Genomic DNA, 25,677 nt, shown 5'->3' with positions numbered 1-25,677 from the left:
TTTTGCCACTATATATCTGTTCGGACCAGAACGTTTGTAAAGCGGCATTCCATATCTTTGTTCAGCGCTTCAGTTATGAATTATCAACGATGCAACAGCCACTTAAAATTTACAATCGTTCTCGCCATAATCAGAATATGCACAACAATAAAATAAGAGTCCAGGCATTACAAACATGAACGAAAGGAACGGTGCCTCAATGATCAATATACAGGATCTGTGCATGAGTAAACAAATAAGAACCAATTGTGCCCACGCAATCTTAACATTATATGACATCAATTTCTTCCATCAAGCACAGAACCATCTCAGAATTTTATTAAATCCAACATATTCATATTTACAATAAAACAGACATTCACACCGAGTTTTCTTCATGGCCAGATATGAAAATCCATGGCCCTTTTACAAACTGCCCGAACGCTCCCAAGGAGAACTTCTCACTCTCACACTCACTCCTCACACTTCCTCTTCCCTTGCCTTCCATGCCTTTGAGGCTCCCTAATTTATTAAACTCAGCAGGATAAGAAAATCCTAAAATCACTCAACTAAAGCTCATGCAATGCATACATATGGCAAAAGCATCTTTTTAGCTTTATTCTGTCTTTTTCCTATTCTAAAATAGAAAAGCTATCCTTATCACTTAATGATCCACATCCACTCCTTTATACCTAAAAGCTCTCCTAGTTTTATTTATTTGGAGAATATCTAATAACTTGGAATTTAGGAAACTAATGCATGACCCTATGTCTATTATTTACAATAATTTTCCTTTGAGCTAGATGCTCCCGCATCATACTCCGAAGGTAGAAAAATTTCATGATCTCCTGATCATGTGTTCAGTTCTATGTTTGCCTGGATCCCATATCTTGTATTGCAATTTCCCATTTGCCACTGCTTCTATCTATTGTTCTTCTCCAGGTCTCCATATTTTATGCTGCTTTGCTCCACTAGCTGTACTCTTGCAATCTTCTGCTGTCTTCCTCTTGCTGCTTCTCTTTTGTTTCACTACTGCTGGTCTCTTCCAAAATTTCTTCATCATTATCCACCTCATCATTTCAATTTCTTTGTCTAGCAGATTTTCTCCAGCTTCTTCAGTAAGACCTGCAATTTCATCTGCAACTTTTTCCTCAGCTTTCGCTGGAAACACTTCAGTATGCTTCTCTGAGTTTCTTCCTAACTTCTCTGTCAACACATCAGTATGTTGATTCGCATTTACCATGAGACTGTCAGCTAGTCTCGCCTTCTTACCATCTACCTCCAGGATATCTTTCTGCTCTCGTGCACTGTACTGAACTCTTTCTTCTGCAATATCCCTGTCATATCTTGAATTCTCCAACCAATATTCCAACAAAGCAATTTCTCTGTAGCATTGTTGCAGCATCTCATCATCACTTATAGTCCCTGCATTCACACACAAGCTGTCAGTTTGAAAATCACAGAGTTGAACAGTCTCAACTGTTGCTTTACTTATCCATGCTACAGACTGATCCACTTCTTCTGCATCCACACGAACTTCCTCTTGTGCTGTAACAATTGCACAAGGTTGCACATCCTCCTCAGTAAAACCTGTCATCACACCACAATTGTCAGCTACAAAAATACATGGTTTTACATTATCCATCTAATCTGGATTTTCCCAATAACTCAAGAAATCATCAATGATCTTCTCCTCTGTTAACTGCATGCTTATCTGTAAATCTCTTCTCTGCTGTAGTCTCTACCACTTCACTCTCTTCCTCATTAATAACCCATATCTCTGGTCTTTCTCATTTTCCCGTAACAACTCCATCAATAGCTCAAGATGAACTGCTATCTCAGCTTTCTCTTTCTCATACTCTTCTTGAGTCAACTGCTGTCTTATGCCATTCGCCTTGGCATATTTCTTCTCTTTGTTTCTGTGGCCTCTTTCTGAACCTCTGCTCTCTCCTTTATGACCTTCATTAGTCATCTCCTTCACCATAAGTTTCTCACCTATGAGTTGCATGAAGCTTCTACCACAGCAAGCTCTCTTGCTACCACTTACCTCACCAATCTTTCCCTCCGGATCTGGTCTTTTGGTAATCATTGGTCCTCTGCTGGAACCTTTCGAGCATCCTCTACTGCTCCTGTAAGCTTCTCTCATTTGTAACTTTATTCAACCTCTGTTGAATCTTTAGGTTCTGCCACATTCACTTAGAATCCCTTGCTGGACTCCTTTATCACTGCACTCCAGTTGTGATCTACTTCTTCCTGCTGAGATTTCTTCCCTATGCCTATAAATCAAATTATCAAGCATAACCTTTAAACCAGAGACAATTAATACCTGTCAGCTCACCTTTCAAGATCCTATTGATCTTGTTTCACTTCCTCATCCGCACTGCATCTCTGTGCTGCAATATTCGTCAGTTCCAAAATCCAACATTCATTCATCACAAGCAATTAACTTAACTAAAAAAAACTTGAATCTTCAACCAGAACTATTCTAGCTCTGATACCACCTGATGCAGCCCAGGCCTCTCCCAGGCCACTCCTACTAGGACCTTCGACAACCGTGCACATAAAAGCTTATTAAATCCGATTCACAATTCAAATTCTGGTTATCCAGCCCAATTCCAAGTCAACAAAGCTTTTCCATTGGAATAAAATACCACTGCTCTTCTAGCAATTAGTAAAATAAATTCTCAACATACCAGACATACGCAATCATTATGGACATACCTTATTATGAGTATTCCGTTAACCCATGCTCTTGAGGGAATTCTCAAAATCGATACTCCATTAGAGCCTATGCGCACAACACATATGTATAGCTACATATACCCACGGTACTTTTATTATCAACAAGGCTCGTATATTCTTAATACATCCTCCTTACAAAAGATAACGGTATTACCATATGCTGACTCGTTTTTAAAGATGTTACACCGGTTGCGTGCGTTGGATTTTAGTCATAGATACAGGATTTTAAACCTTGGACCGAACCCCACTTACATATATACTTCCAAGGCTGTAAATTAAAGTTGATACACATCTACTGATCGCAACTCTGCCTCCGCTCTTTATCATTGGTCATTTATATAATCCGGCGATCCTCCAGAAACGATGTTCTCATATGCAAAATCCTTTGTTCGGTGATAGCTCAGTAATGACTGCGTTCCTCCAGAAACAATGCTCTTATATGCACTGTTAATCTACACAATGGCGGCTCAGTAATATATATCACGGTTTATAATAGTTCGATCTCAACTACAGAGCTCACCCTTTTGCCACTATATATATGTTCGGACCAAAACATTTGTAAAGCGGCATTCCATATCTCTGTTCAGCGCTTCAGTTATGAATTATCAATGATGCAACAGCCACTTAAAATTTACAACCGTTCTCGCCATAATCAGAATATGCACAACAATAAAATAAGAGTCCAGGCATTACAAACGTGAACGAAAGGAACGGTGCCTCAATGATCAATATACAGGATCTGCGCATGAGTAAACAAATAAGAACAAATTGCGCCCACGCAATCATAACATTATATGACATCAATTTCTTCCATCAAGCACAGAACCATCTCAGAATTTTATTAAATCCAACATATTCATATTTACAATAAAACAGACATTCACACAGAGTTTTCTTCATGGCCAGATATGCAAATCCATGGCCCTTTTACAAACTGCCTGAAGGCTCCCAAGGAGAACTTCTCACTCTCACACTCACTCCTCACACTTCCTCTTCCCTTGCCTTCCATGCCTTTGAGGCTCCCTAATTTATTAAACTCAGCATGATAAGAAAATCCTAAAATCACTCAACTAAAGCTCATGCAATGCATACATATGGCAAAAGCATCTTTTTAGCTTTATTCTGTCTTTTTCCTATTCTAAAATAGAAAAGCTATCCTTATCACTTAATGATCCACATCCACTCCTTTATACCTAAACACTCTCCTAGTTTTATTTATTTGGAGAATATCTAATAACTTGGAATTTAGGAAACTAATGCATGACCCTATGTCTATTATTTACAATAATTTTCCTTTGAGCTAGATTCTCCCGCATCATATGGGCACTATGAGTTTGTGGTGGTTCCTTTTGGCCCTACCAATGCTCCCGCCACCTTCATGTGTTTAATGAATAGTGTGTTACACCCTTATCTGGATAAGTTTTTGATTGTCTTGGTTGATGATATATTAGTCTATTCAAAGAATGAGTAAGAAAATGCATCGCACCTGGCAACAGTATTGAGATCGTTGAGAGGGCATAAGTTGTATGTCACGCTAGAAAGTGCAGTTTATTTTAGTCTTAGATTCATTACTTGGGACATGTTGTTTCCAAGGAAGGGATAGTAGTGGATTTGGAAAATATTAAAGCTATCATGTCATGGAAAACTCCAAGGAATGTGGATTAATGCATATCATTCATGGGACTAGAAGGTTATTACATAAGGTTCATCAAGAATTTATCTAAAATTTTCTATCTTATCATATCCTTGCAGGGGAAAGGAAAGAAGTTTGAATGGAATATTGAGTGTGAAACTAAATTTGATCAGTTGAAGAAATTTCTTACCAATGCTTTAGTTTTTAAGATTATAGATCGTGATAAGGATTTTATGGTTTATATAGCTGCATGTAAGGAAGGAGTTGGTGAAGTCCTGATGCAAGAAGGGTAGGTTGTTTTCTATGAATCATAGAAGCTAAATGAGCATGAATAGAATCATGTGACTCATGATCTTGAGTTGGCAGCTATCATTCATGCATTGAAGATGTGAAGACATTATCTCCTTGGTAGGACGTTCATCTTGATAAGTGATCATAGTGGATTGAGGTACTTGTTTTACCATCCCAATATAAATGCAAGGCAAGTGGCATGGTTGGATACTCTTAGTGAGTTTAATTTTGAGATTAGGAAGTAGGAAAAGAGAACTAGGTTGTGGATTCTCTCATTAGGAGAGTACCGGTGAATCATATTTCAGTTGTGAGCTCTTATAGGACAATTTTACAAGAGCATAGCTTACATGAAGGGCAGCATAATGAGAACTACCAACAACTCAAGCAGAGATTGCACCATTAGGGTGAGGGTGAGCAAGATGAGGAGTACTTCCTCACAATGGATGGCTTGGTTAGATTTAGGAGCAGAATCTATGTGTGAGATAACAATAATTTGGAGAAGCTTATTTTGAGAGAGGTTCATGTCAAGCAATATTTAGGACACCCAATATATGGTAAGAATTTAACAGTTGTTAATAAGTTTTATTATTGGTGATTGAGTTTCTTGCCAAGGTTTGTACTATCAGTAGGTGAAATCTTAATGAAAGCCTGTAGCTAGTCTATTTCAACCTATTTTGGTTCTAGAATGGAAATGGGAGGACATTTCCATAGACTTCAATGCAGTATTTCCTATGAAATTGAAGTAGCATGACTCCATCATGGTTTTGGTTGACAAGTTAATCAAGGTAGCTCATTGTGATAAATTCTACTAATTCAGTGAGTGAAGTGGCCCAAATATTCATCAGGGAGATAGTGGGGCTTCATGGAGTTCCAAAGAAGATTCTACTGAATAGAGATGCCAAGTTCACTTCCAAGTTTTCGAAGGAATTATTTGAGGATTGGGGATAGAGTTAGCTTTCAATATAGCTTATAATCCAAATAAAAATGGGAAAACGGAGAGGGTTAATAGGATCCTTGAGGATATGTTGATGATATATTTCATGCATCAAGAAAGGAAGCGGGGGAGTATCTTCCACTAGTGTATTTTTCTTATAACAATGGGTATTATAAATCCTTGAAGATGAATCCATTTGAGGCTCTCTATGGAAAGAGTTCTAATTCTCCTATCCTTTGGAGTGATCCAATGAGTACGATATTGATTAGTTTGAATATGTTGGCAGAGATGGAGCAGGAGATGAAAGTTATGAAAAGGAATTTAAATTAGCATGAGACATGCATAAGATTTATACAGATCAATATAGAGAATTCAAGGAGTTTCAAGTTGGATATTATGTGTACTTGTGCATCAAGCCCAAGAAGAGCTCCTTGAGGATTCGGTCATGTACCAAGTTGGTACCTTAGTATTGTGGGCCTTTTGAGACCTTGAGTGGATTGGACCAATGGCATAAATACATGCTCTGCCTCCATCGATGAAATTCCAAGATGTTTTCCATGTTTCATTACTTAAAATATATGTACATGACATTGATCATGTGAATGATTGGTTTGTATTATAGGCAGAACCAAGGGGAGAGTTACAGCCAAAGCCATAATGCATATTGGAATGGAAACAAATCATGCTCCAGAACCGAGTAATAGAGAAAGTGAAGGTGCAGTAGAAGCAATTTGGGTCTGATGAAGCTATATGAGAGATGGTTGATCAGATGAAAAAATTATTCATTGGTTGAAGCTAATGTGTTTAGTTTATAAATCTCTAATAAGCAGTATGATGGTATTTTTTCAGCAGTTGGTCATTGCAAACACTGCATCGAGTTGTGTTATAAATCTCTATAAGAAATATGTTTGTTAGGTTCAGTGGTTTTCTGGTCATAAGAGTCATAAAAAAAACCGAGAGCAGTGTTACCCCAATGGGGAGGGGTTTTTAACAACCCTAGGTTAAAGACACACATAATAAAAGGACATTAAAAAAGGAAAATGTGAAACCAAATTCATGGGACATGTGTTCCACGATGAATGAAGGGGAAAAACATTATATTGGGAATACTTGTGGTTAATTATTGGCTATGGAAATTGGAATTGGAATTAGAAAAAGCCAAAGGGAAATAAATGGAAATTAATTCAAGAAATAAAGGAAAATAGGAGAAAAATAAGATGAAGAGACAAGAATATGCATGTAAGGGGAAATGAAGGAAATTGAAGGTAAATGAAATAAAATGAGAGAGAGAAAATTCCAACACTCTTTTTTGTATCATACACTCTTGGTTACTCTTAGATCACACTCTTAGACAAAATTAGACATTCTAGGATTTACTTGGAGGAGAGAAGAGGAAAATAGCTATAGTAAGAGGAATAAAGCACAAGGAATATAGAAGAAATAAAGAAAATGAAGTCAAATGAGATATAGAAGAAGATTGGAAAAGTAGTTATAACAGGAGAACATTGGAGGTAATAGGTTGCATCTGTGATTTCCCTCCTAGGACTTGATTTCATAGTGCACTCGTTAGTTACTAGTTATTTTCTTGCCATTGACATGGGATTTGCCTGGATTGATAATGGTGATGCATAGGCTTTCCTTTTCCATTTCTGCATAGCCATGATGTAATGGGTTCCTTTTTCGTTGAGCTTTGGATTGTCGAAAACTTTTAGATCTGGGTGAGGTGGTCTCAGGAAAATACTAAGGGTTGTGGGTGGAGATGGTTTTCTCTAGGAATCCCTCGACAAGTGGTTAGATATAAGAAAATTCCTCTTGGTGTGGTGAAGAAATTATGAGGCATCCAATCTTGTGTGAGTAAATTGGTAATCTATAGAATGGTTTAGGTGAGATCAATATGGCTTGAGGGTGGAGGTAATTTACCCTATGGATTCCCTATTTTGTTATAATTGGTTTATCCCATGAGATCCCACATTCATGCTTGGAATATGGAACGGGGGTGATTGGTTGAAATAAATATTTGGTTCATCTAAATCTATGGTCAGGTGGTACATGGAAGTCCCTGAATTGGTTTGAATTTTCATGTGTTATTCCTTATTTAGGTTAATGAGCACACGTACTGGTTTAACATATGACTTTATGAGTGCTTCTTCATGGTTCCATTCTTATTAAATTTTGGCTTCATGCATGGTATATTTCCCATTATATGATGTGATATTATTATGGATACATTCCATGGTTTGATGGGCTCTTGATTATTTTATAGAATGCATGAACTAACATGTGTTGTTGTAGCTAGAAGAGAGGGAAGCAAACCTTTTGGATGGTTCTCTAATGAACTTAATGAATTATTGTATAGAAATGCATTCATGACCTATATGTATTTTTCCTACAAAGAGTTTGTATAAATTATTATCATCTGTATTTGACAAGTTTGAGCAGGGCTTGGGTCAAGAATAGCGCAAGAAGACTCTTACAATAATCTCTGGAAGTTTTGGGAATTTCAGGGTAGTTGGCTTGTAAGCTAACCCTTAAAACCCAAAACAGGGCTTCTCGCTGAACTCTCATATCTTAAAAAATTTGGTTGTAGCTACATGGAAGATGGGTTGTGCACTTGGTTGGAGCCTTATGTCCACATGCATAGGTCTACATGTGTGCGACTGGGTTTTGAAGTGAGTCAAGAAGGTAGTTCCAGTCTAGGAAAAGATGATCAATGCTCTTTTTTTTACATTTGGGTGATCTGGTGTTCCTAGAGGTTGTAGTAAAGTTTAAAGATAGTAGAACCCACATCCATAATTGTAATGTGGTTGTTGGGTCATGGATAGTAACTCTCAACTCATGTTTACCTTGGAGAGCTTGTAAAAGTAGTTAAAGGTGGGGTGGTGTGTTACAGACTAAGGGTGAACCATTTGGTACCTTGTCTGAGAGAATGAATTACATTCACAATAAGGTAAGAGGCATTGTTGTTTTAATATATTTATATATCTATTATATGGAAAATATAGATATTTAAATAGGTATTAAAGCTATAGTCACTGTTTAAATAGTATACAAATGAAAATTGCATGTAGGATGAATGTATACTCAGACAATCATGCATGAATTAGGAGAATGTGGCCTGGGAGTCACACACCAAAAAAATTACATGGTCAAGAAAGGAAGTAAATAAATATAGCCTGTGCAAGACAAAGGTGGATAGGCTCTCTAAGAAAGAAACTCGTGCCTAATGTGTGGAAAATAATCGAGCGACAGGGCAAACAATGAGCTTGGGTTGTTGACTCAGTACCACATGTATCATGAACATTCAGTGTGGATAGTATTATGGTGAGGAAAAACATGTAAAAGCATTGGTTGGAGGAATTTATATGTCAAATTTGTTATTAAATTCTTTAGTGCCTCGTAGCACCAAGGGTGGGAATGTATATTCTTATAAGATTTAAAGTTCATGAGTTAATCTTGCACTAACATGGCTGAGAGGTAATATGCATTGCATGCATGATGTGAAATGGTGCCAACAATTGTGTGTACAACCCATGATACAAACGTATTGGAGGTGGATTTTTATTGTGCTAAGGGAGGAGGCAATGTCATATGGGTGTTACCACGATTAGAATGGAGTGGTGTAACAATTTTAGGCACACTACTATCTTCTCATGCAAACAATGATGAGACCAAGGGACGGATAAAAGGGAAGAATTATGGGGGAAGGGATTGATCTTTCAAAACCCATTTAAATATACTCAAATAATCCAATATTTCCAATGAAAAATGTAAGAGAAACAAATCCTTTCCATACGTGTCACAAACAACATTGTATATCCTTCACTCGGTTACTAGTGGCTTTAGTGAACAATTGTTGAGCTACCAACTTGTTGCCTTCATTTATTTTCTAGAGTAGGAGCACTGATTGGGATAATTGATGTACTTAATTTCCCCTTTGTTGAGAGCCCTCACATGCCCCTTGAAATTTGGAAAATTTAATTTTCCTATCACACCTTATAATTTTTGACATCAAGCCATATTATCTTGAATCCTTTCCATTACATTGAAATTCTCATGAAAATTAAACTCTAGTAGTGAACAAACTCTATTGAGCTTTGTTTGTATGCATGTTAACGCAATCTAGCATGAGCTTGTTTATTGATTGGATTTCATGTCCACATCAACACATGACCATTCATGTCATTAAACATAGCTTTTAATGATCCTCTTCATCGCCTTTGTGGTCATATGCAAGGCGCCAATTAATAACTTCCATTTTGTCATTGATCACATGGTTAGTTGCCATATTTTAATTTCATCAAGGTCAAGAGTATACACTAACTGTTACAACAAACTATTAAAAATTTATGATGTGTGCATATGACCATTGGCTTCAAATATATGTTGGCATGTTGGTGTGGTACCCATCTTAATGGCACCTGCGTTATATTATTTATATTTTTCTTAAATCCATATTGTACATATGTGGTGATCATTGGTTGGATGGTAGGACCCTTTATTTTTTATAATTTTCAATCCTCATGTATCTGTGTCCCTTGTGGAGTTTGGAACAAATTTTGAATATCTTAATTACATATATGCTTGTTTTTCATTTTAGTTGTCTCCAAGAGTATGAAAGAAACTATTTTGTGTTATAGATCCATTTGGGCACATCACTCCCATCATCCAAGTCAGTACTATTAGGTCTCATCAAACCATAATTCAGTTGCTACATGCCCTAGACAAGTCAAAACTTTGAATGCCTCCTTCCCTAACATTTTCATGGCTTGAAGACATCCTGAAATCACCCCTAGATTGACCAGCGTAGGTAGGCCCATGCAAGGGTGCTCTGTAGAGCACTTAGACCCATGCAAGGGTGCTTCGTAGAGAAATTAGGCCCACTTTGACCTACGTTGGGCGAGATTGAGTGAAATCTTCATAGGGTTCTAGGAATATTCTTATCTTTTGGAGCCTTCTAGAAGATTCCCACACTTAGCATCTCTTATGAGCTCGAAAATGGATGAGGAATGAGTTAAGATACCACTTATCCTCTCACCCCTTCCTCCATGGAACTAATTCTAACTATGGAAGGCCATTCAATACCTTCATTGATGACAAAACGTCCTCCATTTGCCTACAAATTGAGCACTCATCTAAGTGATCAGGGGTTTGACTTTGATGAATTGTATGGAGATAATGTTAGTTTGAGAATTGAGACTATTGCAAGTTTTGTTATGCTACCAGAATGTCATGCTTATGATGTGATGTCTATGGAACCAACACTGGAGGGGTGACTTCGAATCAAGCTTCATGGTTGTAATTCTTCCTTCTATTCAATAAATTATTTACACTTATTTCCATATGCTTATCTTGATATGTGATGCTTATATGTGTGAATGTATCTAATTCCATTTACTTGTAATCAATATATATTTTTCTTTGATTGGTTCTTTGTCTTCGATTGATGTTTATAGGTACTTCTCAAGCGTGTTATGTACAGGAAGAGTGACAGGACCGATACAAAGGTGACAAGAGGAAAGTGAAAGTACAAGTAGGTCCTTTCATTCTCTTTGTCTTATCTATTGTTTATAGAAAAAGGTTAAAGTGCTTTAAACTATTGTTCTAGATATGGATACTTATCTAGGGAATTAGTATTTATCTATAGATACCAAATTCCTCCTAACAAATTGGTGACTCCGCTAGGGAACGATCACCATTTCAAGTAGCTTATCCACATCTTAGGTTATGTGAAGGGAATCACCCCATTCACCTTTATCCCTATATGGATGAAGCCCAAAAAGTGTTGGATTACTGTCCTTATCCACAAAGTAGTTTGGCCACTTCCTTTGATTATAATCGACTGACAGGATGTTATCTTCCTTCTTATGTGCCTTTCCAGATCATAGTACAAGTTTGTAATATGATTTCACCTAGAACTATTAGAGATGAAGGTTCATCTGTGAGTATCCTTTTATCCACTACTTGGCAAGTGCTCGGTTCGCTACCACTTGTGCCTTTTACCCAAAATTTGTTAGCTTTTAACAGAGGAACTAGCTAACCATTATGGATCCTTCCTCAGTTGCCTATTACTTTGGGAGGAAAAATTGTTTATCTTAATGTGATGGTAGTCCCAGGCCATTTAGATGAAAATTTACTTCTTGGGAATGACTATGTTTATGACATGGGAGCTATTGTTTCAACACTCTTTCGAGTGATGTGTTTCCCGCAAGAAGGCAGAATTTCACTATTGACCAGCTTTCATTTCTTGGTCTACATATGGCTTCCAGTCAACCATCGTCCTTAAATGGTCCTTTTGTCCCAATGGTATCTTCCCTGCCTCAGGTCAATTATGTGGCAACCCATTCCATGCCTACATCAATTGACGATCAATTCCATGATGTTGTGCATTATGTACTGAGGGCATTGGAAGCAGATCTCTCTAATGATCCCTTCCAGAGAATTATTCTCCCATCAGATGAGGACCTGTTGGAAGTCATGACCTCTTATGGGTCGTGACAAAGGAATATGAGGATAGTTCCTTTTCTTGTGACAACCTCGTTAAATATGAAACAAGGAATATGAGGATAGTTCTATTACTGTGTCAATCTCATTAAAAAATGAAACAACTCCCTAAGCATAGTTCCCTGTCTTGTGTCAAGATCATTAAAAAAATGAAACAAGGATATGAGAATAGTTCATGGTATTGTGTCAACCTCGTTAGAAAATGAAACAAGGAATCTGAGCATAGTTCCTTGCCTTGTGTCAAGCTCATTAAAAAAATGAAACAAGGATATGAGGATAGTTCCTAATCTTGTGTCAACCTCGTTAAAAAATGAAACAAGGAATATGATGATAGTTCCTTGTCTTGTGTCAACCTCGTTAAAAAATGAAACAAGGAATTTTAGGATAGTTCTTCTACTATGTCAACCTCATTGAAAAATGAAACAGGTCCATGAGCATAGTTCCTTGCCTTGTGTCAAGCTCATTAAAAAATGAAACAAGGAATCTAAGAAAAGTTCCTTATCTTATGTCAAGCTCATTAAAAAATGAAACAAGGTCCCATGGAGCAAAGTTTTGAGTTGATTCTTTGAGTAGATCTCATAAAATCCTAGTCAAGTCTTTCACTTGATCTCGTAAATGAACCTTCATTCCATCCACCTGATAGCCACAAGTAGCCTACTTAGGTGAATGCAATGAAGCTTGGGGTGCATGCACCTAGAATCGAGTCATCATGTTGAGGGCATGTAAACTGAATCCCAAACATAGTTTTTTGGTTCAAGCTTGTGTAAAAATGACACTGAATTCAAACATAGTTCTTTGTTTTAAGCTTCTGTAAATTTTTTTGGAAATAATACTAAGAAGGCAGGGGGGTGAATCGGTATTAGCAATTTAACAATTTTTCATTTCCATAAACAAATTGATATATGCCACTTCTGTTAATTAAACCTGTGTATATACGCAACTGTGTTTAGAGAGAACTGTGTATATCTTGCAGGCTTCTAATTTAGTTAGCTGGTCTTAATTGGTGTATTAGAACCATAAAACAGTAATCAAGTGAAATAAACAGTACAGGCAATCACACACATGAACACAAGATATAAGGTGGAAACCTAACGTGGGTGAAAACCACCTGCTGCAATTCGTCTCTATCTTCTTTTAATAAGAAACTTCTTTTTACAATATTTCTATACTAGTGCAGTCTTATACCAGTACATAGGCTTCTACCTACAGAAGGCTACAACCTTCTCTCATTCTCCATCTTCTCCTAGAAGGGAGATACAACCCCCTTAGCTCTTGTACTAGTTGATGTACTAGTATGTAGGTGCTGACCTACAGAAAACTACAACCTTCTCTTTTCTTCTAGGGACCAAGTTTCATAAATTTTCGGACTAGATCCATCAATAACGTCAATCAAACATCAAAAGTATATGCATCAACCAATCTCCTTTGCCCCAAACAAATCTGAATCAAACAATCACTTCTCTGAATGTTGTAACCAGAATACAGTAACAATAACCATAAACCAATCCTGAACCTAGAACACTGCAACAATAAGCAAAAGTAGCTAAAACATATTTTATGAGACGCATGCTACTTCAATATGTAGAACCTGCATGCAGACGTTGCTGTATTACAGTAAACCTATGTATACGTTGTCTTTTAATACCGAACTAGCGTGTATACACACCTTTTCTATGCCGAACATGCGTATAGATCTATAAAAGATAATCTACCCTATTCAATTATTCAGACATCAGTTATACCTAGATTATCATATTTATAGATCAAGTCATGTGCCATATATAATAGATCAAAATCACACAAAGATACTTCTCTTCAAGTCTTGAGATATTGACCCATCAATAGAACTTATCCTTATTTTAGCGCACAGGTTCCTCCTTGATTCAGATCCAGCTATGCACCATAACCCAATGACCAGTATTCTAGAGTTTGCTCTTAATAAGATATTCAATCCTTGAGTGTGCCTTTGCCTAATGATCTCCTTCCCCTTTTATAGTCTTAGGCCTTATTCAATACCATGGTCCAAAACCACTTAGAACCAATACTTGGGACCCAATACCTGGTTTCAACACTTCGAATGAGATACCATGGTCCAAATACCAAGGACTAAATACCATGGACTAAAAATAATATTTCCCACATGTATGTGCTTTTCCTTGCATGAAAGTGCGTGCATATGTATATGCATCTTTTGATCAGCTATCCCATGTGTATATGCGACTTGGTTAAGTGGAACCTATGTATATCTCTTTTTCCTTCATTCTGAGAGCCTGAACTGTGATCTGTCATCTAAGTGAGTTGCCATCAAAGAAAAAACTTGTGTCATAGTGCCAAACCTATGTCATAATGCCAACAATCTCCCCCAAACCTGTGTCATAATGCCAACAATCTCCCCCTTTGGACTTGATGGCAACCCCAAGTCACTCAAAGTCATTCTCCCCCTTTGTCATCAAGGGCAAAGGGTTATGCTCCCCCCGACTACATGCTGAAATCTCTGCTCTGCTGTGTTGTCCATGCTCCCCGTGACTGTAGGCAAGGTCTGCAAAAAGATGTTCTACAAGAAAGAACATGACTCTATACATCATAAATGACCTTCCTGTCACCAAATATTCATACATACATCCATCTCCCAACCAAGTGGGGATTGACTCATCCACCCAACCAAGTGGGGATACACCAAAAGTTTACACATGATAAAACAAGAACATTACATCATCCATCCTGGGCATAGTGGGGAAACCAAAATAGGCCATTACATGACCTTGATAATAAAATAAATACTTGACATAGAGACTAAATATCTAAGACAAGGCTATGATAGTCATCAACAACTAACATCAGCAACATCTGTCAATCATAACCTAGACCGGCAACCATGATCTCCCTCTGCAACTATTCCACCAAGATCTTCTAAGATAATGGCAACAATGCATTATTAGAAGTATATGCTCCCCCTAAACCTGTGCTAGATGGTCTCTTTCAGACCCATATCAAACTCTTTTCATCCTGATTCTGGCCCACTGTTTGTCTTCAAACTAACATATACGCGATTGTATCCATAGAAACTAATGTATGTACATAGATAAACTTCATGAAACTCGCGTACAACCACTATTCACTGAACCAAATAAGTGTCAACAACAAGATGATGCATCAACTACTCCCAGATTCTGTCTGAGGTATTCAAATGTCTCTTTGGGCAGTGGTTTGGTGAATATATCAGCAACTTGTTCCTTGGAGGGGACATACTCCAATTTGACTTTTTGTTCAAGCACTTGTTCCCGAAGAAAATGATATTTGATAGGTATGTGCTTGGTCTTGGAATGCATGACAGGATTCTTTGAAATGTTGATGCACTTGTATTATCACATAGAATGGACATGGGTGGAGTACATGTGATTTGAATGTCTTGCATTGTTTGCATCATCCAAAGGAGTTGTGTGTAGCAAGATTCAACAGCCACATATTCTGCTTCAGCTGTAGATAATGCAAGTGAACTTTGTTTCTTGCTGAACCAAGATACTAATTTGGAACCCATAAAGAATACACCACCACTAATGCTTTTTTTGTCATCCACACTTCCTGCCCAATCCGCATCTGTATATGCATGAAGTGTGAGATATTTATCTCTAGGATACCATAAGCCATAGTTTTGTGTTCCTTGAAGATATTTGAAAATCCTTTTAACTGCATGAAGGTGTTCTTCTTTTGGATTTGCCTAGAATCTTCCAACTATTCCCACTACATGCATGATATCTGGTCAGGTACCTGTCAGATAGAGTAGACTAACAATCATGGATCTATAGGTTGGTTGATGTACCACTGCTGATTCATCATTTGCGCTAAGGATGCATCCTATTACCATAGGGGTACATACTGGTTTTGAATCTTCCATGCAATATTTCTTCAAGATCTACTTGAGGTACTTGGTTTGTGATAGAAAGATACCGTCTTTGTTTTGTTGGACTTGTAAACCAAGAAAATATGTGAGCTCACCAAGGAGGGACACTTCAAATTCTTTCTACATCACCAAGGCAAATTTTTGACTCATGGCTTCTTCATTGCTACCAAATATGATATCATCAACATACACAACAAGTATTAGCAATTTATCATTGTCAATTTTTATATATAGATTGCTACCTATTGATCCTTTTGAAAAACCTTGTTGATGGAGGTATTTGTCTAGACGATAATACCAAGCCCTTAGAGCCTGTTTAAGACCATAGAGGGCCATTCTGAGTTTGCATACAAGTTTTGGATCATTTCCAAGGATGAATCCATCTGGTTGCTCAATATACACTTCTTCTTCTAAGTCTCCATTTAGAAAGGAAAATTTCACATCCATTTGATATACTTTGAACTTTTGAAAGCTAGAAAGAGCAAGGAACATTCTTATGGCTACAAGTCTAGCAACCGGTGAAAAAGTTTCTTCAAAGTCTATACCTTCTTGTTGAGCATACCCTTTACAAACAAGTCTAGCCTTGTTTCTAATAACATCTACATTTTCATTCAGCTTGTTTTTGAATATCCATTTGGTCCCTATGACATTCTTATCATTAGGTCTAGGAACCAATTCCCAAGTGTTATTCTTTTAAATCTGCTCAAGTTCTTCATTCATGGCCTTGACCCAACATTCATCTTTGCATGCTTCACTTACATTTCATGATTCGATAGAGGAGAGCAATGCTAGATAACTTGAAGCTTCTATAATAGTTCTTCTTGTTTGAACACCTGCTTCCTTCTGCCCCAAAATTTGAGTCTCTGGATGAATCTTTTGTATGTACCTGGATGGAGTCTTTTCTTCAACCCTTATTTGTTCTTATGGTGCCTCATAGGTTTCTTCTTCATCATTAGTAGGATTTGAAGTTGAAGGATAGTCCTCTTCATCTTCAAAATATTCGGTTTTTATGTGCTTTGGATTGTTGCTTGCTTCATCAACCACCACATCAATAATTTCAACAATTTTTCCAAGTCTTTTATTGTAACACGTATATCCTTTACTCCGTGAAGAGTAACCAAGGAGAATTCCTTCATCTGCTCTTGGTTCAAACTTGCCAAGATTTTCATCAGTCCTTTTTGACGTAACATTTTCTTCCAAAAACTTTGAATTATTTTATCGTAGGATTCTTACCATACCAAAGTTCATGAGGAGTTTGAGTGCTATTTACCTGGACATTTGTTTTGTTGAGAATAGTAATGACAACAAATGCAACTTCACCCCAGAAGGTTGCAGGAGTTCTAGACTCATCAAGCATAGCATGAGGCATTTGTTGAACCATTCTGTTCATCCTTTCCACTACTCCATTTCGTTGAGGAGTCCTTGCAGTAGAGAATTCCCTTCTTATTCCATGTTCTTCAAAAAAGTCAAAAAATTCATCCGAGGTAAATTCCCCTCCTCGATCAGACCTAAGGAATCTGATTTTGCGATCTGATTCATTTTCAACCAAGGCTTTGAAAGCTTTGAACTTTTCAAATGCTTCGTCTTTATGTTTCAGAAGTCCTATCCAACACATCCTGGAAAAGTCGTCAATGAACAATATAAAGTATCCTTCTCTACGAGGAGACTTTTTCCTTGATGGAGCACATAAATTAGTATGAACAAGTTCAAGTGGCTTAGTAGCTGATACTTCGTTCTCAAGGAAATGTGTTATGCTTTTCTTACCAAACTGACATGATTTGCATATTGTATTGTTTGGAATTTTGATGTCAGGAAGATCCTGAACAGCCTAATATTTGCTTGCTTTCCTTATCTGAGGGAAGCTTAGATGCCCTAATCTTCTGTGCCATAGCCAGTGTTCATCATTCTTTCTTAGATACCATTATAGTTGTCCTCCCTTGAGTACATAAAAATTATTTGGAGTTCTTATGCCTGATCATTGTTTCTCCTGTATCATGCTCACGAACAATACATCCATTTAATCGAAACACTACCTTGTTTCCTTGATCACACATTTGACTAACACTCAATCGATTATGCTTTAAACCATCAACATACATAACATTTCCAGCTTTGACCTTTTCTTTCAAAAGAAGAGAAACTTTACCTTTTATGAGTGCAGGGGTGTCATTTCCAAATGAGACCTTCCTTTCCTTTTCTAAGGCACTATATGGCTGAAGTTTTTCTTTATCACATGTCATATGTTTCGAGCATCCATTGTCGATGTACCACTAATTTTCTTGTCCTTCCGCATATAAGGCTATACCACATCTTTCTAGTTGTGGCTCTTTCTTTATCCATGTTTTGGGACCCAATGAAGTTTTCTCCTTCCGAGATGTTTAACAAAACTTACTCTTGCATTCAGAATCTTCATGACCAAAGTTGTTACAAATAGAGAATTCTATTTCATTTTCAAGAGAAGAAAAGTTATCGTAGGTACTCTTCATGATCCCCGTCACACTCCTTTGATTTCGTGCTTCTCGAGTCATGATGGTATTATAGGAAACACATTGAGCAGCTTTGTGTCCAAATTTATGACATGAGAAACATTGGCCATTAAAGAAATTCCTGGAACTATCAAATCTACTGACCAGATGATCATTGACATTCATTCTTGAGGCAAATTGAGAATGATTTACCTGCGGTTGGTTGTAGCTTCTGTTCATCCTTGAAGTAGATTGACCCCGATTTACTTGGTGATCTCTGTTCATCCTTGAAGTAGATTGACCTTGATTTACTTGGTGATCTGGTTTATGCCTTTGCTAATGATTGTCAACCTGTTCACTTCTCCTTGCTACATCAAGATAACTTTTGGAGGTGGATGGCTTCTATGCTTGAGACGCTTCTTCAGTATATCCAAGACCTGTCTTGATTAGAGGAGAACGATGCACTTTTATAATCTCATCTAAAGTTTTAGATTCTTTAGCAAATCTAATATTAAGAGCTTTTGTTTTCTCAATATCTTTTCTAAGTCCCACAATTTCACATTCTAACTTTTCATTGTGTTTTTCTCTTTCAGCAAGTTGGAATGTCAGAGTGTCTATAGTCATACTTTTTTCTTCTAGACAAATTTTAAGTTTAGAAATTTCTTCATAGAGATCATCTTCATCTATAGCACCCAAGAAATCATCATCTTCAAAATCCATCAAGAGTCTATAATCATTACCATGTTCATCTTCATCACTATTTGAAATTCCATCACTGTCTGCATGTGTATAATAGCTCTTCTTACTTACATTCTGTTTTTTGTTCCATTTAACTGGTTCCTTATCTTTATCAAGCTTATCTTTATGAGGACGTTTGGCTACATAGTGACTGACCCTTCCATAGGAAAAGCATTTGAAAGGCAGCTTACCTTTGAATCTTCTAGAACCCCATTGAAGGTTCTTGACAAAGTTTGATTCTTCCTCTCCTTCTGACGTATGTCCTGACTCATTGTATTCTCCTTTTCTTGAAGTTTTTAATGTGGCTTCTCTTATGTCTAGTGGAGCCCCTTTTCTCATTTTGAAAGTAGTTAGGATTCCATGCCGCTGTGACATGGTGATACTCTGAAGATTCTGCTTTTCTTCTATGGTAGAAACTTTTGATTCAAACTTGAAGACAAAGATCTTAACACCTTTTCAACTAAAGTAACTTATTTTATCTCTTCACCCAAGTTTTTCATGTGATTGACAATCTCATCTATACGTAAGAAATAATTAGCCACACTTTCATCATTGTGCATTTTGAGAGTTTCATATTGAATTCTAAGAGATTGTAGTTTTGCATGTTCTACCTGATCATCTCCTTCATAACATAGAATGATCTTGTCCCATATTTCTTTGGCGGTTTTGAGCTGCATAACCTTGATGAATTTTGATTGAGATAGAGTCCCCAATAGAGTATTGACAACCTTTGCATTTGTTTCATACTGCTTTTTACCAGCCATATCTGTAGGAGTTGCTGATGGAAATTTGTATCCTCCTTCAACAATATCCCAAACTTCTGTAGTAAGAGATTGAAGATAGGTTGTGGTTCTTACTTTCCAATAGACGAAGTTGCTCGCATCAAAGATTGGTGGCCTGATGGATGCCTCTTTTTCGTAGTTGCTCATGATGATAGATCTTCCTTCAAGCAATCAAGCTTCTTCTGAAGGACCTGCTCTGATACCAATTGTTGGAAATAATACTGAGAGGGGGGTGGGGGTTGAATCAGTATTAGAAATTTAACAATTTTTCATTTCCATAAACAAATTGATATACACTACTTCTGTTAATTAAACCTACGTATATATGCAACTGTGTTTAGAGAAAACCGCGTGTATCTTGTAGACTTCTAATTTAGTTAGCTAGTCTTAATCTGTGTATCAAAACCATAAAATAGTAATCAAGTGCAGTGAATGATACATGCAATCACGCATATGAACACAAGATATAAGGTGGAAACCCAATGTGGGAGAAAACCACCTACTACAATTCGTCTCTATCTTCTTTTAATAAAAAACTTCTTTTTACAATATTTTTGTACTAGTGCAGTCTTATACCAGTATTCAGGCTTCTACCTGCAGAAGGTTACAACCTTCTCTCATCCTCCAGCTTCTCCTGGAAAGGAGCTACAACCCCCTTAGCTCTTGTACTGGTTGATGTACTAGTACGTAGGTGCTGACCTACAGAAGGCTACAACCTTCTCTTTTCTTCCAGGGACCATGTTTCATAAATTTTCAAACTGGATCCATCAATAACGTCAATCAAACATCAAAAGTATCTGCATCAACCAATCTCATTTGCACCAAACAAAACTAAATCAAACAATCACTTCTCTGAATATTGTAACTAGAATATAGTAACAGTAACCAAAAACCAATCCTGAACCCAGAACACTGCAACAATAAATAGAAGTAGCTAAAACATATTTTATGAGACGTACGCTACTTCAATATGTAGAACATGTGTGCATACACTACTGTATTACACCAAACTTGCGTATATGTTGTTTTGTAATACCAAACCAGCGTGTATATGCACCTTTGCTATGCTGAACCTACGTACAAATCTATAAAAGATAATCTACCCTTTTCAATTATTCAGACATCAGTTATACCCAGATTATCAGATTTATAGATCAAGACATGCGCCATATATAACAGATCAAAATCACAAAAATATACTTCTCTTCCAGTCTTGAGATCTTAACCCATCAAAAGAACTTATCCTTCTTCTAGCGCTCAGGTTCCTCCTTGATTCAGATCTAGCTATGCACCATAACCCAATGACCAGTACTCTAGATCTTTCTCATCATAAGATATTCAATCCTTGAGTGTGCCTTTGCCTAATGATCTCCTTCCCCTTTTATAGCCTTAGGCCTTACGCAATACCATGGTCCAAAACCACTTAGAACCAATACTTGGGACCCAATATCTGGGTTCAACGCTTTGGACAAGATACCATGGTCCAAAACCATAGGTCCAAATACCAAGGACTAAATGCCATGGACTAAAAATAAGTTTTCCCACATGTAAGCGCTTTTCCTTGCATGAAAGTGCATGCATACATATATGCATCTTTTGATAAGCTATCCCACATGTATCCCCACGTGTATACATGACTTGGTTAAGTGGAACCTGCGTACATCTCTTTTTCCTTCATTTGAGAGCCTGAACTATGATCTGTCATCTAAGTGAGTTGCCATCAAGGACAACACCTGTGTCATAGTGCCAAACTTGTGTCATAATGCCAACAAAAATGAAACTGAATCCAAGCATAGTTTTTCATTTCAAGCTTGTGTAAACATGAAACTGAATCCAAGCATAGTTTTTCCTTTCAAGCTTGTATAAAAATGAAACTGAATCCAAGGATAGTTCCATATGGTTCAAGCTTGTGTAAAAATGAACCCATCTCCATTTTAACCCTCGTGATTGCCATTCTATCAACATTTTCCATCATATGAGCCTTGGTTTTTCTCCTTTCATCCTGACTATCTACTTGGACGATCATACACTTTCACTTGGTTGTTTTATCCCTTTTGAGGAATAGTTGTAATGAGTGGTCTCATTAGCCATCCTCTTCACATAAATGAACATGTTTTGAGAAGTTCCAACATCATCGGAACTAGTTTCTATCCTAGACACCACTCATTCCTCTAAGTGGAGTCCTCTTTAAGCTCTTTTCAGACTCAAAATATGAAGATATTTTCAAGCACTTGTCCTTTTAAGCTTGTTGACGGATGGAAAATGACATCTACTCAGTATAATTTTAACCCTTTTTCAGGCTGAGATAGATTATTTACGAAAAAGGAATACGTTGTCCGAACATGGTCAATAGGTTCTCTCTTGTATTTTTTTACACCTTTTCGGACATGAGAGAAAAAATTACGAGAAAGAACTTGTGGAGTTTTGAAACTCTCTAAACATGAAAAGGACCGAGTTATCATTATCATTAGACTCATTAAAACATCAAATAGAGACAAACTTGTCCATCATGAGAATACTGAGTTTCACCTTCACTAGACTCGTTAAAACATCACATAGCGATGGATTCACCAAAAGGGTGGAATTATACAACAATATTGATAAAAAATAAAGAGGTACTGGTCAACAATGACTAGGAAAAATGGGAAAAGTGGTAAACCACTTTATAGCATCAGGTCACTCTTGAACATGACACTTTCACTTCATCATTGTGACTACATGGGTTGGGTTATCTGCTTGATGGTAATCATACCTTGGTCTATCATACCATCCATTACTTTTGTTTTGGGTCAATGTGGCCAATTAATTTAGTTTCGTTGACATGTTCAAGAGAATTCATTCAGTTATAATTCATCCTTTGCAATACTCATAAACCTTCATTTTCATGATCGCCATTACTGAAGCTTCTATTGTTAGTTAAATTCCATCTCTAAAATCATTACACTTGTTTCGCTTCGTTGATGTGGGATACATCAAGGCCCTCTTGCGATGAGGCACTTCTTGTCGACATCAACACATTATCCAAGAAGTTGACTTAGAAACACCCTTTCAGTACCTTGAGGCTTGCATACATCAATAGTAGGTTTCTCGCTTCCAGCAATAGGTCGACATCACTGGCCTTTGACCGAAAGACTTTTTATGTTGTTCGACATCAGAATATCTATTCACACCATGAAAAATGTACTGTAATACATTGAGGATTATTATCATTATCAGTGATTTCTCTCGCGTTCATTAACAACTTACATCATTGGCTGGTAATCATACAGTGTCTTCCCATGTTCAACTTCTGATCACATATTCTCATGGTTAGACTTGTACTTGAGCGAACAATTGAATGAGATAAAACCCCAGATCTAGTTTCATCCATCCGGGTTTTGATTTCAAGAAATGTACCAAATCATCCATACAATGGCTTTACATTGATAGCCATCCTATCAAGGGTGTATATCTGTAGATGACTATCTATGTCCTTGTAATGAAAGTTTATATGTTGAGCATGGGTATGCCTTTCCTGAGTGATTCATGAGAAAAAAACAAAATATCATGATCTTAAGTATTGTAATTGATGCAGGTCACCATCCACTTCGGAAGCTCCTCATCACATCATAAAGCATTTCACTCGACATTAACATTTTTTGAGTTCATTCTTTAGGGGGCAGCTGTTACAGATCCATTTGGGCACATCACTCCCATCATCCAGATAAATACTATTAGGGCTCATCAAACCCTAATTTAGTTGCTACATGCCCTAGAAAAGTCAACACTTTCAATGCCTCCTTCCCTAACAGTTTCATGGCTTGAAGACATCCTGAAATGACTCTTAGAGGGACCAAGGTAGGTATGCCCATGCAAGTGTGTTCTGTAGAGCACTTAGGCCCATGCAAGGGTGCACTGCAGAGAAATTAGGCCCACTTTGACCTGTGCTAGGCAAGATCGAGTGAAATATTCATAGGGTTCTAGGAATATTCTTATATTCTGGATCCTTCTAGAAGATTCCCAATCTTATCATATCCTATGAGCTCGAAAATGAATGAGGAATGAGCTAAGATACCTCTTATCCTCTCATCCCTTCCTCCATGGAATGAATTCTAAGTATGGAAGGCCATTCAATACCTCATTGATGACGAAACCTCCTCCACTTGCCTATAAATTGAGCACTCATCTAAGTGATCAGGGGCTAGAATTTGATGAATTATAAGGAGATAATGCTAGTATGAGAATTGAGACTATTGTAAGTGTCGTTATGCTACCGAAATTTCATTCTTATGATGTGATGCAGATGTAACCAAAGCTAGAGGAGTGACATTGAATCAGGCTTCATGGTTGTAATTCTTCCTGCTATTCAATAAACTATTTACACCTTTTTCCATATGCTTATCTTCATATGTGATTCTTATATGTGTGAATGTATCTGATTCCATTTACTTGTAATCAATAGATCTTTTGCATTGATTGGTCTTTGTCCTCTGTTTATGTTTATGTTGGGTGTGGAGCATGATTATTTAGAGCTCTTTGTTTCAGCCGGATGTATATCCCAGGAAGATTGTACACTCGTCTACACAAGGGGGTGTGTGGGGGACTTGTCCCCTCCGTGGGTGTCCGTGGGGGCTAATCCCCCTGTCTGGGGGTTCTGGGGGCCAGCGGTCCCCCAGTGGTGGTTTCGGGGGTTGCACCCCCAAAGCTAAAAACATATGTAAACTTTCCTTATAAAAGTATAGTAATTTTTAGTCAATGTGGGGCATTCATTAGGCATATGATCTGATGGTAGAATTTTTGTTTAGCTTAGGGCTTTTTTCCCTAGAAGGAAACCCCTCTCTTTGTGTTGTATTGAGGTTGTGATATATGTGTGTATACTCAAAGTGAGAAATAGAGAGGTGAGACTATGAGAGAAAACAGAGGATATTACAACGGATCTGCTGTAGGTTGTGTCTCTTCATTTTGCTAGATAATAGAAAGGAAGGATTAGTTGTTTGAGGTGGACGTAGCCCAAACTGGGTGAACCACGTATACCTATGTCTCTCTGGTTTTTTGTGTTTGTGTTTTTCTACATATTATATGTCTTGCATTTCTCTGTCATATATAATTTTTCTAACAGTTTATAGGTACTTCTCAAGTGTGTTAGGTATGAGAAGGAGTGGCAGGATCGATACAAAGGAGACAAGAGGAAAGTGAAAGTACAAGTAGGTCCTCTCATCCTCTTTGTCTTATCTATTGCTTATAGAAAAATGTTAAAGTGCTTTAAACTGTTGTTCTAGATATGGCTACTTATCTAGGGAATTAGTATTTGTCCATAGACACCAAATTATTCATAACAAATCCTTCATATTTAGCCATATTATCTTGAATCCTTTCCATTACATTGTAATTCTCATGAAAATTAAACTCTAGTAGTGAACAAACTCTATTAAGCTTTGGCATGGTAAGGCAATCTAACATGAGCTTGTTTATTGATTAGATGTCATGTCCACATCAACGCATGACCATTCATGTGGTTAAATGTAGTTTTTAATGATCCTCTTTGTCGCCCTTGTGGTCGTATGGAAGGGGGAAATTAATAACTTCTGTTTTGTCGTTGGTCACATGGTTAGTTATCATATTCTCATTGCATCAAGGTCAAGAGTATACACTAATTATTACAACATACTATTAAAAATTTCTGACATGTGCATCTGACCATTGGCTTCAAATATATGTTGGCATGTTGGTGT

This window comes from Pinus tabuliformis, chromosome 2_2 (genome assembly GCF_031772625.1).
Source record: "Pinus tabuliformis cultivar Carrire ecotype Pingquan chromosome 2_2, CPIR1, whole genome shotgun sequence".
NCBI lineage: Eukaryota > Viridiplantae > Streptophyta > Pinopsida > Pinales > Pinaceae > Pinus > Pinus tabuliformis.
This window is presented reverse-complemented; position numbering follows the sequence as displayed.